The 14,479-nt window shown below is 38.3% G+C and overlaps 1 pseudogene; it reads left to right on the top strand.

The window, feature by feature from the left end:
• Positions 1 to 12,610: 12,610 nt before the first annotated feature.
• On the top strand, positions 12,611 to 13,214 carry LOC102987437 (ubiquitin-conjugating enzyme E2 E1-like; annotated as a pseudogene).
• Positions 13,215 to 14,479: the final 1,265 nt, after the last annotated feature.

The following is a 14,479-nucleotide window of genomic DNA, read 5'->3' as shown; positions in this document are numbered from 1 at the left end:
TCCTTTTGCATGGAATATCTTTTTCCATCCCCTCACTTTCAGTCTGCATGTGTCCCTAGGTCTTAAGTGGGTCTCTTGTAGACAGCATATATATGTGGGTCTTGTTTTTGCATTCATTCAGCCAGTCTATGTCTTTTGGTTGGAGCATTTAATCCATTCACATTTAATGTAATTAGCAATATGTATGTTCCTATTACCATTTTCTTAATTGTTTTGGGATTGTTTTTGTAGGTCCTTTTCTCTCTTGTGTTTCCCACTTAGAGAAGTTCCTTTATCTTTTGTTGTAGAGCTAGTTTGGTGGTGCTGAATTAACTTAGCTTTTGCTTGTTTGTAAAGCTTTTGATTTCTCTGTCAACTCTGAATGAGATCCCTGCTGGGTAGAGTATTCTTGGTTGTAGGTTCTTCCCTTTCATCACTTTAAATATATCATGCCACTCCCTTCTGCCTTGCAGAGCTTCTGCTGAGAAATCAGCTGTTAACATTATGGGAGTTTCCTTGTATGTTATTTGTCATTTTTCCCTTGTTGCTTTTAATAATTTTTCTTTGTCCTTAATTTTTGTTGATTTGATTACCATGTGTCTCAGCATGTTTCTCCTTGGGTTTATCCTGTATGGGACTCTCTGAGCTTTCTGGACTTGGGTGGCTATTTCCTTTCCCATGTTAGGGAAATTTTTGTCTATAATCTCTTCAAATATTTTCTCAGGTCCTTTCTCTTTTTTCCTTCTGGGACCCCTGTAATGCAAATGTTGGTGTGTTTAATGTTGTCCCAGAGGTCTCTTAGGCTATCTTCATTTCTTTTCAATCTTTTTTCTTTATTCTTTTCCACGGCAGTGATTTCCACCATTCTGTCTTCCCGGTCCCTTATCCGTTCTGCCTCTGTTATTCTGCTATTGATTCTTTCTAGTGTATTTTTCATTTCAGTAGTTGTATTGTTCATCTCTGTTTGTTTATTCTTTAATTCTTCTAGGTCTTTGTTAAATATTTCTTGCATCTTCTTGATGTTTGCCTCCATTCTTTTTCTGAGGTCCTGGATCATCTTCACTATCATTATTCTGAATTCTTTTTCTGGAAGGTTGCTTATTTCCACTTCATTTTTTCTGGAAGGTTGCCTCTCTCCACTTTGTTTAGCTGTTTTTCTGGGGTTTTATCTTGTTCCTTCATCTGGGGTATAATCCTCTGCCTTTTCATTTTGTCTATCTTTCTGTGATTGTGGATTTTGTTCCACAGGCTCCAGGATTGTAGTTCTTCTTGCTTCTAGCGTCTGCCCTCTGGTGGATCTGATGTATAGTTCTAGCTATTACTTTTTTTATTATATAAGTTTCAGGTGTACAGCATTATAATTTGACATCTGTATACACTACAAAGTGTCACCACCACAAGTCTAGTTACTATGCATCACCATACAGTTGACTCTGTTCACCCATTTCACCCACTCCACAACTTTCTTCCCCAATGGTAACCACTAATCTGTTCTCTGTGTCTACAAGTTTGTTTTTGTTTTATTTTGTTTTGTTTTTCTAAATTCCACATGTGAGTGAAATCGTGTTGTTTGTCTTTCTCTGTTGACTTATTTCACTTAGCATAACACCTTCAGGATCCCTCTGTGTTGTCACACGTGGCAAGATTTCACTTTTTTATGGCAGAGTAGTATCTATGTATGTATGTATGTATGTATGTATGTAGGTATGTATCTATCTATCTATCTCACATCTTCTTTATCCATTCATCCATTGATGGACACATGTTGTTTCCATATCTGGACTATTGTAGATCATGCTGCAGTGAGCATCAGGTGAATATATATTTTCAAATTAGTGTTTTAGTGTTCTTTGGATAAATACTCAGAGTGAAATAGATGGATTATATGGTAGTTCTATTCTTAATGTTTGAGGAATCTCCATACTGTTTTCCACAGTTGCTGCACCAATTTACAGTCCCGCTAACAATGTACAGGTGTTCCCTTTTCTCTACATCCTCTCCAAAACTTGTTATTTCTTGCCTTTTCAATAATAGCTATTCTAACAGGTGTGAGGTGATATCTCATTGTGGTTTTGATTTGCATTTCCATGATGATTAGTGATGTTGAGCATCTTTTCCTGTGCCTGTTGGTCTTGTTTGGAAAAATATCTATTCAGATCCTTGACCCATTTTTTAATCAGGTTTTGTTGTTGTTGTTGTTCTTGTTGAGTTGTACAAGTTCTTTATATATTTTGGATATTAATCCCTTATCAGGTATATGATTTGCAAATATTTTCTCTCATTCAGTATGTTGCTTTTTTGTTTTGATGATGGCATCCTTCACTGTGCAGAAGCTTTTTAGTTTGAGGTAGCCTCATTTGTTTATTTTTGCTTTTGTTTCCCTTGCCTGTGGAGCCAGATCCATAAAATATCACTAAGACTGATACCAGTGAAGTTATTGCCTATGTTTTCTTTTAGGAATTTTATGGTTTTGGGTCTTACATTCAAGTCATTGATCTATTTTGAGTTAACTTTTGTGTATGGTGTATGATGGTGGTCTAGTATCATTTTTTGCATGTGGCTGTCCAGTTTTCCTAACACGTTTAATTGAAGAGACTATTCTTTCTCTATTGTATATTCTTTGCTCCTTTGTTGTAAATAAATTGTCCATATATGTGTGGAATTATTTCTGTGCTCTCTATTCTGTTCCATTGATCTGTGTGTCTGTTTTGTGCCAATACCATACTGTTCTGATTACTATAGCTTTGTAGTATAGTTTAAAATCAGGATGTATGATTCCTAGCTTTGTTCTTCTTTCTAGAGATTGTTTTGGCTATATGAAGTCATTTGTGGTTCCATATAGATTTTAGAATTATTCATTCTAGTTCTGTGAAATATACCTTTTAAATTTTGATAGGAATTACATTGAATTTGTAGATTGATTTGCATAACATAGGCATTTTAACAATATGAATTCTTCCAATCCATGAATATGAAATTTCTTTCCATTTATTTGTGTCTTCTTCAGTTTCTTTCATCAGTGTCCTCTCGTTTCAGTGCGCAAGTCTTTTACCTCCTTGGTTAAATTTATTCTTAGGTATTTTATTCTTTTCGATGCAGTTGTAAATGGGATTGTTTTCTTAATTTCTCTTTCTGATAGTTCATTATTAGTGTATAGAAACACCATGGATTTCTTTATATTGACTTTGTATCCTGTGACATTACTGAGTTCATTTATTAGTTCTAACAATATTTTATGGTGTCTTTAGGGTTTTCTGTATATAGCATCATGTCATCTGCAAATAGTGGATCCCAGACCAATTAAATCACGATCTCTGCGGTGGTAATCAGATCTTAATAGTTTTTAAAGTTCCCAAGGTTCTTCTAATGAGCAGTCATTACTAACAACCACTTCTAAGGTGACTTCCAGGTCAAAAATGACTATGATTCTAACTTAAATGAATCAGAAACAAATTTGTCATAAAGACTCTATTGTCTACTCTTCCATGCATGGGTTTATTCCTCCAGAAATAGTCATTTCTTTACTAAGGTATATATTTATCTTTGGAGCATCTGTTGGGACACATGTTGTGCAGCTTGTACCAAAACAGCATGGTGTGTGCTGAAATATTGCTTTGGATTTTATAGATTATCTTATAAATTAGTTTCGCTGATACGTTATTTGATTTTTGGTGAGTAGTGTGGATGTCCTTCTTTGCAATCCAGAGTGTTGCTATCACTTTTTTTTTGAACCTCGTGAATTCTACCAATTGATTTTTAAAATTAAAAAAAATTGTATAACCATTTAAAGTTTTTTTTATTTTAAAAAATATTTATTTATTTATTTATTTATTTGTTTATTTATTGGCTGTGTCAGGTCTTAGATGCGGCATGTGGGATCATTCATTGTGTTGCACAGGCTCTTTGTTGCGGTGCGTGGGCTTCTCTCTAGTTGTGGCGTGCAGACTCCAGAGCGTGTGGGCTCTGTGGTTGCAGCATGCTGGTTCTCTAGTTGTGGCATGCAGGCTCAGTAGTTGTGGCGTGTGGGCTTAGTTGTCCCCCGGCATGTGGTTCCCTGACCAAGGATCAAACACATGTCTCCTGCATTGGAAGGCGAATTCTTAACCACTGGACCACCAGGGAAGTCCCTGTAAACATTTTTTAAGTTGAAGTATAGTTAATTTAAATGTGTTAGTTTCAGGTGTACAACAAAGTGATTCAATTATACATATATATATATACATTATATGTGTGTGTATATTCTTTTCCAGATTCTTTTCTGTTATAGTTTATTATAAGATATTGAACATATCTTGTATATATTGAACATATCCTGTGCTATATAGTAGGTTCTTGTTGTCTATCTATTTTACATATGGTTGTGTGTATATGTTAATCCCAGACTCCTAATTTATCTCCCCACCCCCTTTCCCCTATGGTAAGTTTGTTTTCTATGTCTGTGAGTCTATTTCTGTTTTGTAAATAAGTTCATTTGTATCAGTTTTTTAGACTCCACATATAAGTGATATCATGTAATATTTGTCTTTCTCTGCCTGAGTTACTTCATTTTATATGATAATCTCTAGGTCCATCCATGTTGCTGCAAATGGGCTATCACTTTTAAAGGGTGATAAATCTCCTTAAAATCTCAGCTCTCCCATTTACAAGTTCTATGGCCTTGGACTCATTTCCTCACTTCTCTGTGCCACAGGTTTCTCTGTAATAGGGATAATTATAAAACTTATTTCATAGGGTTTTTTTTTTTTTTTTGTGATATGCGAGCCTCCCTCTGCTGTGGCCTCTCCTGCTGCAGAGCACAGGCTCCGGACGCGCAGGCTCAGCGGCCATGGCTCACGGGCCCAGCCGCTCCGCGGCATGTGGGATCCTCCCAGACTGAGGCGTGAACCTGGTTCCCCTGCACCGGCAGGCGGACGCGCAACCACTGCACCACCAGGGAAGCCCCTTTCATAGGGTTTTGAGAATCATACTGGTAAAGTTATTTTACATAATTAGCACTCAAAAATGACCACTGGGCTTCCCTGGTGGCTCAGTGGTTGAGAGTCCGCCTGCCGATGCAGGCGACACCGGTTCGTGCCCCGGTCCGGGAGGATCCCACATGCCACGGAGCGGCTGGGCCTGTGAGCCATGGCCACTGAGCCTGTGCTCCGCAATGGGAGAGGCCACAACAGTGAGAGGCCTGCGTACTGCAAAAAAAAAAAAAAAAAAAAAAAAAAAAATGACCACTAATAATCTAGTATCTGAAAACATATTTTAAAATGTATTTGAATATATTTCAAAATGTTATTATGTATAAAGATATGTAAATTTTATTTTACTATATTAAAATGGATAAGTTTAAAATACATAACAAATATATATGTTAATATGTTAAAATGTTCAACATGTGTTTAGATTTTTCTGTGTATTTCTAAAAGCAGTTTATTTCCTTAACTGTTACATAATACTTATAAAACATATTTATATAACTTCCAAATAATAACCTTTGTAGCTCCTGGAAAAGTAGGGCTGTGTCTGATATTCTTTTGCATCTCTCTTAGTTTCCAGCACTCTGAGAACCACTCAGAATCACTGTTCCATATGCAGAAATCTTTAGGTACACGTCTTCCATTATTTCTACACATTCTCTCCACCTTGCTACATTCTTCAGTGGCGTAAACATATTCCCTCTCCTCCCACAATGGAAAGAAATACGCATATTGAGCAATTCCAACACCCAACAGCAAAAATTACTAGTCAGTGTTGAAAACAAAAACAAGTTTCGTTTTTGTGTGTGTGGTTGTTGTTCCTGTTGCTTTTTGGTGTGTGTGTGCTTTTGTGTGTGTGTGTTTCTTTTCTTCCAATAAGTTTGTCCTCTGTTTCATTTCTTCCATCAATTTCCAGCATTCTCTCTCCAGACTATAGATTTCAAGGACTCAACCCCCAGCAATTTCCCGCTGCCCTTCATTCATTCTCAAGGGCAGTGGGGATGGTGCCCGTCAGGGGCTAGTGACAGGATAGTGTTATCTACTGTGTTGGAGGAGCTAAGAACTGATTAAGATTCTCCAAGGCAGAGAAAGACATGGGCATCCAGTCTTGAAAACAGTTTGTTGTTGGTTGTTATGGCAGAAGAGAGGTGAATTAGCTTGAAGAAGGCCAAAGAAATTACCCAAAGCTTCCACATATAAGCGATATCATATAATATTTGTCTTTCTCTGTCTGACAAATGAACTTATCTACAAAACAGAATTAGAGTTACAGATCTAGAAAACAAACTCATGGTTACCAGGGGGTAAGCGGGGGGAGGGATGAGGTGGAAGATTGGATTACCACATACCCACTGCTATATATTAAATAGGTAACTAATAAGGACCTACCGTATAGTACAGGGAACTCTACTCCATACTCTGTAATGGCCTATATAGGAAAAGAATCTAAAAAAGAGTGGATATATGTATAGGTATAACTGATTCACTTTGCTGGGCACCTGAAACTAACACAACCTTGTAGATCAACTACACTCCAATAAAAAGCAAAAGAAAAATAAAAACATGAAATTACCCGAAGCTCAGGTGCCTTTCTAAGACACACCAACCTTCATTCACTCACAAATTTGGCTACCAGGGGATGAGAAGACAAAAATGGATGTCATCTCCGGTTTTGACTTCAAGGAACTCACAGCCTATGGGAGCCTTGGGGGATGGACAGAGGATTAAAATACAGTGTTAACAACTGACCTCAGCCTGGGGGAATGAGTAAAGAATTTGGAAGGGAAATGATGCCTGAAAGATTAACATAAATCAGGCCAGTTAAGGGAGCAGTAAGGAGAAAGGTGGCTGTGTGGTAAAGCAAAGAGGCTAGAAACTGCAGGAAACACAGACAGTGGGGTGTTGCTGGAGCATAAACTATTACGCTCGCCTCTCTCTTGCTTTGCTGTCAACAGGTCAGATTGGCAAGTCGGGTGACCAACCGTCCTGGTCTCCGGCGAGGTGAGACTTTCAAGTAGGGTGACCATCCGTCCTGGTCTGTGGCAAGGTGAGACTTTCAAGGTTAAAATGGGACAGTCTCGGCACATCAGGAACATCGAGCTCCCTGTCTTTGTGTGGGTATCTGCCAGCTGAATCATCTGCCTGTTTTGTCTTTTGTTTGTTTGGTTTGGTTTTCTAAGTAACAGAAGAATATGTTAATGATGGGATATGGAGGAGAAAGAAAGGGGAGGTATGATTTCTGTGGCTTGGAAGAAGACATCCTCCATGAAGGATATGGTTATGCTATGGAGGACTGCTTTCCAGCTAAGGACAAAGGCAGGGACACGGAGAAGAGTCTGTGCCCTGCACCTGTGAGGATGAAGGACAGCAGGAAATTGCTGGGGTTGAGTCCTTGAAATGCATAGTCTGGAGATAGAATGCTGGAAACTGATGGAAGAAATGGAACAGAGGACAAACTTATTGGAATTTCTTTAAAACTGTGTGGTTTCTGTCATCAGTTCATTCGCCATGATAGAGATGGTTATCAATAGTTACAATTACATTCATCCAGATCTAAAATTTCTACCATTTTTAGATATTTATCAGTCACATTGAGGGTCATTGAAAGTGACGGCAGATAATTTCCACTAAAAGTTGTGTTCTATTCATCCATACAAATATCAGTGTCTACTGCATGCTTTTTATTAATCTTGGGGCCAGATAGCAATTAAATACACAGGACCTAAGGACATTTTATAATATAGCACTTCATGTAATTCTGTAAGACACTGAACACATTTACCTCTTTTCTTTTTGGCCTTTAAATCAGAACAGTGCTGTGCAATAGAAGTATAATGTGAGTCATATGTGTCTCTTAAAATTTTCTAGTCATCAAATTAAAAAGTAAAAAGAAGCCAGTGAAATTAACCTTGACACATTTTATCCAACATATCCAAAATATCATAATTTTAAAACGTTATCAGTATAAAAATTATTAATGAGATATATTACATTCCTTGGCTTTGGATTAAGTCCTCAAAATTTTGTGTGTGTTTTTCACTTACAGCACATCTTTCATCAGGCATATTTTATCTATATGTAGATATCATAAAACTTAGAGTTGAAAAAGTAAATTCATATCCCCAGCTTGTCACAAACATACTTAAAAGTTTTCCAATGACTGAATTGAGTGTCGGTTTTAAATTTGAAGTCAATTGAGTTAATTAAAATGAAATGAAATTTAAAAAAAAACAAACCTTCATTCCTCCGTCACATTAGTCGCATTTCAAGGGCTTATTAGCCACATATGGTTAGTGGCTGAAGATTAGAAAACAGAGAAGTAGAATATATTTAGTAAATGAATTTGAAAGCGGACACATTTTATTACTCTCCTTTGTCATGCTTTTTTTTTTCTTTTTAGCTGTTTACAACTATAAAAGCCAAAAGACTCTCTCCATCTTTTTTTTGTAGGCATTAGTTCCATATACATCCTGTAGATGGCAGCACTTTCTTCCTGAAACTGTAAGAGGGAGGAGCTGCTAGGACTTGTCACTCAGATTCTGGCGTTTTTCATAGAGTCAATTCTTTGGAAAATTTTTTGGTGGCATAGGTTAGAATCTTTTCAGTTCTACTGTCATTCTGCATAGATGGCTGCTGATTATGGAAACAGTCTCAGCCTCTAATCTAGAAAATTGCACATTCCTCAATTTGGGGTAAAAGAAAAGCAGCTCTAAGGTGAGAGAAGAAAGAGATGCAATTAAAGGACTCCTATCAAAACGCTTTCATTTGCTCAAATCCATATTTTGGAAATGGTGATTCCAAGTGCTGCTTAATAAAACTTTTCTAAGCAGATGAGAGGTAGATGTTGTTTTAAAGACTGTGGCGATGTTAATCTGTTTTTTTCATTTTCCAGGCAACTTTGTAAGTGAATGTTTTAAAATGCATACAGTTTCATATTTCTTTTCTATGTAAGACATCCACATCCATTATTAAAACAACTGAACAAATAACATGTAGCTAAAGTTATATATATGTGTTTAAAGTTCATGGATTAACATTTTAGCATCCCTCCCCTCCCCTTCATTTGTGTTTGTGATAAAAGAACATGAGATAAGAGGAGTACCAGCAATAGGCATTGAAAGGATTCAATTTGGGTTTCTAAGGACCGATGTGCATTTTTTTAAAAACATCTTTATTGGAGTATAATTGCTTTACAAAGCTGTGTTAGTTTCTGCTGTATAACAAAGTGAATCAACTATACGTATACATATATCCCCATATCCCCTCCCTCTTGCGTCTCCCTCCCACCCTCCCTATCCCACCCCTCTAGGTGGTCACAAAGCACCGAGCTGATCTCCCTGTGCTATGCGACCGCTTCCCACTAGCTATCTATTTTACATTTGGTAGTGTATATATGTCAATGCCACTCTCTCACTCGTCCCAGCTTACCCTTCCCCCTCCGCATGTCCTCAAGTCCATTCTCTACGTCTGCGTCCTTATTCCTGTCTTGCCCCTAGGTTCTTCAGAACCATTTTTTTTAGATTCCATATATATGCGTTAGCATACGGTATTTGTTTTTTTTCTTTCTGACTTATTCACTCTGTATGACAGTCTTTAGGTCCATCCACCTCACTACAAGTAACTCAATTTCATTTCTTTTTATGGCTGAATAATATTCCATGTATAGATGTGCCACATCTTCTTTATCCATCCATCTGACGATGGACACTTAGGTTGCTTCCATGTCCTGGCTATTGTAAATAGAGCTGCAGTGAACATATTGGTACATGACTCTTTTTGAATTATGGTTTTCTCAGGGTATATGCCCAGTAGTGGGATTGCTGGGTCGTATGGTAGTTCTATTTTTAGTTTTTTGAGAAACCTCCATACTGTTCTCCGTAGTGGCTGTATCCATTTACTTTCCCACCAACAGTGCAAGAGGGTTCCCTTTTCTCCACACCCTCTCCAGCATTTATTGTTTATAGATTTTTAGATGATGGCCATTCTGACCGGTGTGAGGTGATACCTCATTGTAGTTTTAATTTGCATTTCTCTAGTGATGTTGAACATCCTTTCATGTATTTGTTGGCAACCTGTATATCTTCTTTGGAGAAATGTCTATTTAGGTCTTCTGCCCATTTTTGGATTGGGTTGTTTGTTTTTTTGATATGGAGCTGCATGGGCTGCTTGTATATTTTGGAGATTAATCCTTTGTCAGTTGCTTTCTTTTACATGTAGCTGTCCAATTTTCCCAGCACCACTTATTGAACAGGCTATCTTTTCTCCATTGTATATTCTTGCCTCCTTTATCAAAGATAAGGTGACCATATGTGCGTGGGTTTATCTCTGGGCTTTCTATCCTGTTCCATTGATCTATGTTTCTGTTTTTGTGCCAGTACCCTGATGTGCATTTTTGTATAGCTCATGAGGACCCCCTGGTACAAAACCCCATCAAAGTGTGGTGTGTTTTCTTGATACTCTTTGAGTGGCATTTTAAAATCACAGCCTCTCTTGTCTGTAATTACCACTCAGTTTGTCTCCCAAATAGAATCTCAAGGTGCTGGTTGAATTTTAATCATGATTTTGCTTATTTTAGTTTTATAGGTAGAATATTCACAGTGTAACTAGTATAATAAGTCTAATACCAATGCTTTTGACTCAAAATGTTTACAGTTTTCTTAATGTACTCTTTACTTCTTAAATTCTAGGATAGTCTGTGAAATGGTAGAGGAGAAGGTTTGAGGAGAGAAAGAGACAATTTTATTTAGGACAGGTACACGTCAGAAGCTGTACAAGATTCTTTTGCATGCGTTTGCTTTTATTACCTCTTCTAATCTGAATAGCAATTTTTTTATAGCTAAAGAAACTAGACTTGGAGAAGTACTATACCTGTCATTTAGCAAATTTCTAGGTATATTTCAGAAAACCTACCCCAAATATTTTTGTTTCTTATCTTTTTAGCAGAGACCACATATAAGGACTTTCTATATGAAGACATCTGAGGAATTAAAACATAGTGTCATTTCTATAATTTCTTGCCCCATATATTTCTGGTTGTCTTTCTACTATTGCATTTCTTCTATTCTGTCTGCTTCCTTAACAGGTTTTTTTTTTTTTTTGGTTTTGTTTTCTTTTTCAAAATGTAATATTTACGCAAAGTTCAGCATTTGGCTTCTTTTTCTTTCTCCTTCTTCAATTATCACGTGCGATCCCATGGCTTCAACTATCTTCCCATGTATATTAATTTCCAAATTTATGACTTCATTCTTTCTGTTAGTCTGAACAGGATAATTGCTGAACAAATAACATCATAAATCTCAGTGGCTTATTTCTCTCTCACACACAAATTCTAATGCAAATACTCCCCACCTGCTTTCCCGATGGCTCCCCACCAAGTAGTGACTCAGGGATCAGCTCCATCCAACTTACCCTATTTTATGTCTTGGAGCCGTTTAGCAGTCTGGTGATGCCTATGGGCCTCCTCTAAGAATAGTGTTTCTAAATGTGGAAAAGAAAAAAAAAGAGCTAGTAACCAAAATTCAAAGTTAATTACAAAATAGTGACAGGTAAATCTATTTCAAGATATCTGCATCAAGTGTAATGTGATATGAAATATCTGTGATTTCTATGGGAGACAAAGGCACATTTTGCTAACACTGTTGTAACCACTGACCGCATTCATAAATACAGGGAATGCTAAGGTCCAGTTAAAATTCATGAAAATACATTTCCCCCATCCAAGCTCACAGGACTCCCTGAATGGCTGAGATTTAAGGTTCTAGGGGCTCCACAATTACCAAAGACTTCTTGGAGTCCTTTACTAGATCTTATGCATGCAATCGACTGACAAAGACCTTGTAGGATAATATGAGACATTTGGGGGCCAAACCAGGAAGGGACATACACCACCTGCAGTCAGAGTTTATGGGGTAGAACAAGTTGTGTTGTCCCTCTGAGGAAGAGGGCTAGGAACTGTATTTCAGCTGTGTGTGTGGGAAGGAGGTAAGATGGGGAGGGCATGGAGCAATAATTGTTTCAAGCAAGAATTATCAATGGATGCTAAAACTAAGAAGGAAAAATATGATGAGAAACAGAATATTCTTTATAGCTTTGTAGCACTGCCACACAAGATACTTTTTAATTGGGAAGGGAAAATATTAACTTTATGGAGAGGAAGAGATCTAGCCAGACACCACCTTATCCAAGTGATCAAAGTTGATGTCATCAGTGATGAGGCAAACGGGCACAGGTGACACACAAAGCAGGAACAACATCATTTCTGTGCTGTTCCTGCCCAAAATGCATAACCTGAATTTAGTCAAAGGAAACATCAGAAAAACCCAGGGTGGTCCCCAGACCACTTGAGAGAAGATTCACAGCCCTCGCCCCCTGGGCCCAGCGTCCCGGGTCCGGAGGGGGCGGGGCTTCCCGGGCTCCCCCGAAGGCTGCTCGCGCCCCTCTCCCTGGAGGTGTCCAGGGGGCGGGGAGCCCGCGTGGGTGGGACCGGGCCGGTGAGGGAGGGGCGGGGAGGCGGGGAGGAGCAGGCTGTGCCCCCGGGTGTGGCTGGGGGAAGCCACTGCCTGTTTAGCAGTTGCTGTTGCTGCACTTCCACTTCTCTCCCAGCGAGAGAGAGACTCGAGTGGCCAGGCCCAGCCGCAGCACAGCAGCCAGACACAGAGAGGGGCTGTATGCCGGGTTGGGGTGGGGGGTGTCGCTCTCCGGATGAAAGTTCGAGGGCCAGCACCAGCTCCTCCTCATTTTCGTCCTCCAACCAGCAAACCGAGAAACAAACACCCCCAAGAAGAAGGAGAGTAAAGTCAGCGTGAGCAAAAACTCCAAACCCCTCTCCACGAGCGCCGAGAGGATTCAGAAGGAGCTGGCGGACATCACTTTAGACCCTCCACACAACTGCAGTGCTGGTCCCAAAGGCGATAACATCTATGAATGGAGATCAACCGTCCTACGGCCTCCAGGGTCCGTGTATGAGGGTGGTGTATTCTTCCTTGATATCACTTTTACACCAGAATATCCCTTCAAGCCTCCAAAGGTTGCATTTCGGACAAGAATCTGTCACTTGTAGTATTAAGTCAAGGAGTTACTTGCTTGGACATATTGAAAGATAACTGGAGGCCAGCACTAACCGTATCTAAAGTCCTTCTTTCTATCTGCTCACTTCTTACAGACTGTGATCTTGCCGACCCCTTGGTGGGAAGTATTGTCACTCAGTATATGACCAACAGAGCAGAACATGACAGAATGGCCAGACAGTGGACCAAGGGGTACGCTACATAAATTAGCTTTTCACAATTCTTTACATTATTTGTCTGTCACAGAGAGAGCTGCTTATGATTTTGATGGGGTAGGGGAGGGTGGGAGTTGGTAAAGAGTAGGGTATTTCTATAACAGGCATTATTCAGTCTTATTTCCTAAGATTTTGTTGTAACTTAAGGTATCTTGCTACAATAGACAGAATTGGTAATAGCAACGTTTAAAACCGTCATTCGTTCTGCAGGATGAGCTGAGATGCAGTACAGAGAAGAATAGACATTTGGGTTCAGTTGCTTGTAGTCTGTAATTTGAAACAGCTTAATTTGTACAGGTTACACACATGGCCATTTATGTCAAGTCCTTCCAAGACTATACAGTTTCTTGTTTAAAAAAATTGGAAATTGTTTTCCCTTCTTGGAAGGGAACATTGATATTTAACAGCTTTTAGAGACTGTCATCTCGTATATATAAAATGGACACATGGTTATACGACACCGTATAGGAAATGAGTAGTTATGTATTTTATTTTATATGCCAATCTACTTTCTTATGAAAAGATAGAGGTTTGCATCAGAACTTGTGAAAACCTGTAGTAAAATACCTTAAGCTGTTAACTGTAAGGCATGGAGAGTAGGAGTTGTTCAGTGGATCGGTTCTATGCTGGGGACTACTTAAGTCTGCATTTGTTACCGTGCTAATAAACAATATTAAAACAAAACAAAACAAACAAAGAAAAACTCAGATTGAGAGATAGTCTACAAAGCAGCTGGCTGGAACTCTTCAAAATTGTCAAGATTGTGAACTGTTCCAGATTAAAAGAGGCTAAAGAGACATGACAACTAATGCAAGTGTGATTTTGCATTGGATATTGAATCAGAAAGTAGGCATTTGTAAAACAATTGGTAAAATCTGAATAAGGTCTCTAGGTTAGACAACAGTATTGTATCTGTATGAACTTACTGATTTTGATCAGAGTACTGTGGTTAAGTAAAATAAAATAACCTGTTTTGAGGACGTACACCCTGATGTTGGCAACTTACTCTCAAATGTCTCAGGAAAAAAGAATAAATAGCTAGATAGATGAGTAGATAGAATGATAGCAAGAATGATAGAATGAAAAAGGAAGTGTGATAAATTGTTAACATTTGGGGAATCTAGGTAAAACATATGTGGGAATATTTTGTACTATTTTTGCAAAATTTCATTTAAAATCTGAAATTATTTCAAAATAAAAATATTGTTAAACTTTTTTAAAAAAATAGATCTTTATTGGATCTAATTGCTTCACG

Source organism: Physeter macrocephalus, chromosome 10 (genome assembly GCF_002837175.3).
Source record: "Physeter macrocephalus isolate SW-GA chromosome 10, ASM283717v5, whole genome shotgun sequence".
NCBI lineage: Eukaryota > Metazoa > Chordata > Mammalia > Artiodactyla > Physeteridae > Physeter > Physeter macrocephalus.
The sequence above is the reverse complement of the archived record's forward strand: the minus strand, read 5'-3'. Positions and strand labels throughout refer to the sequence as shown.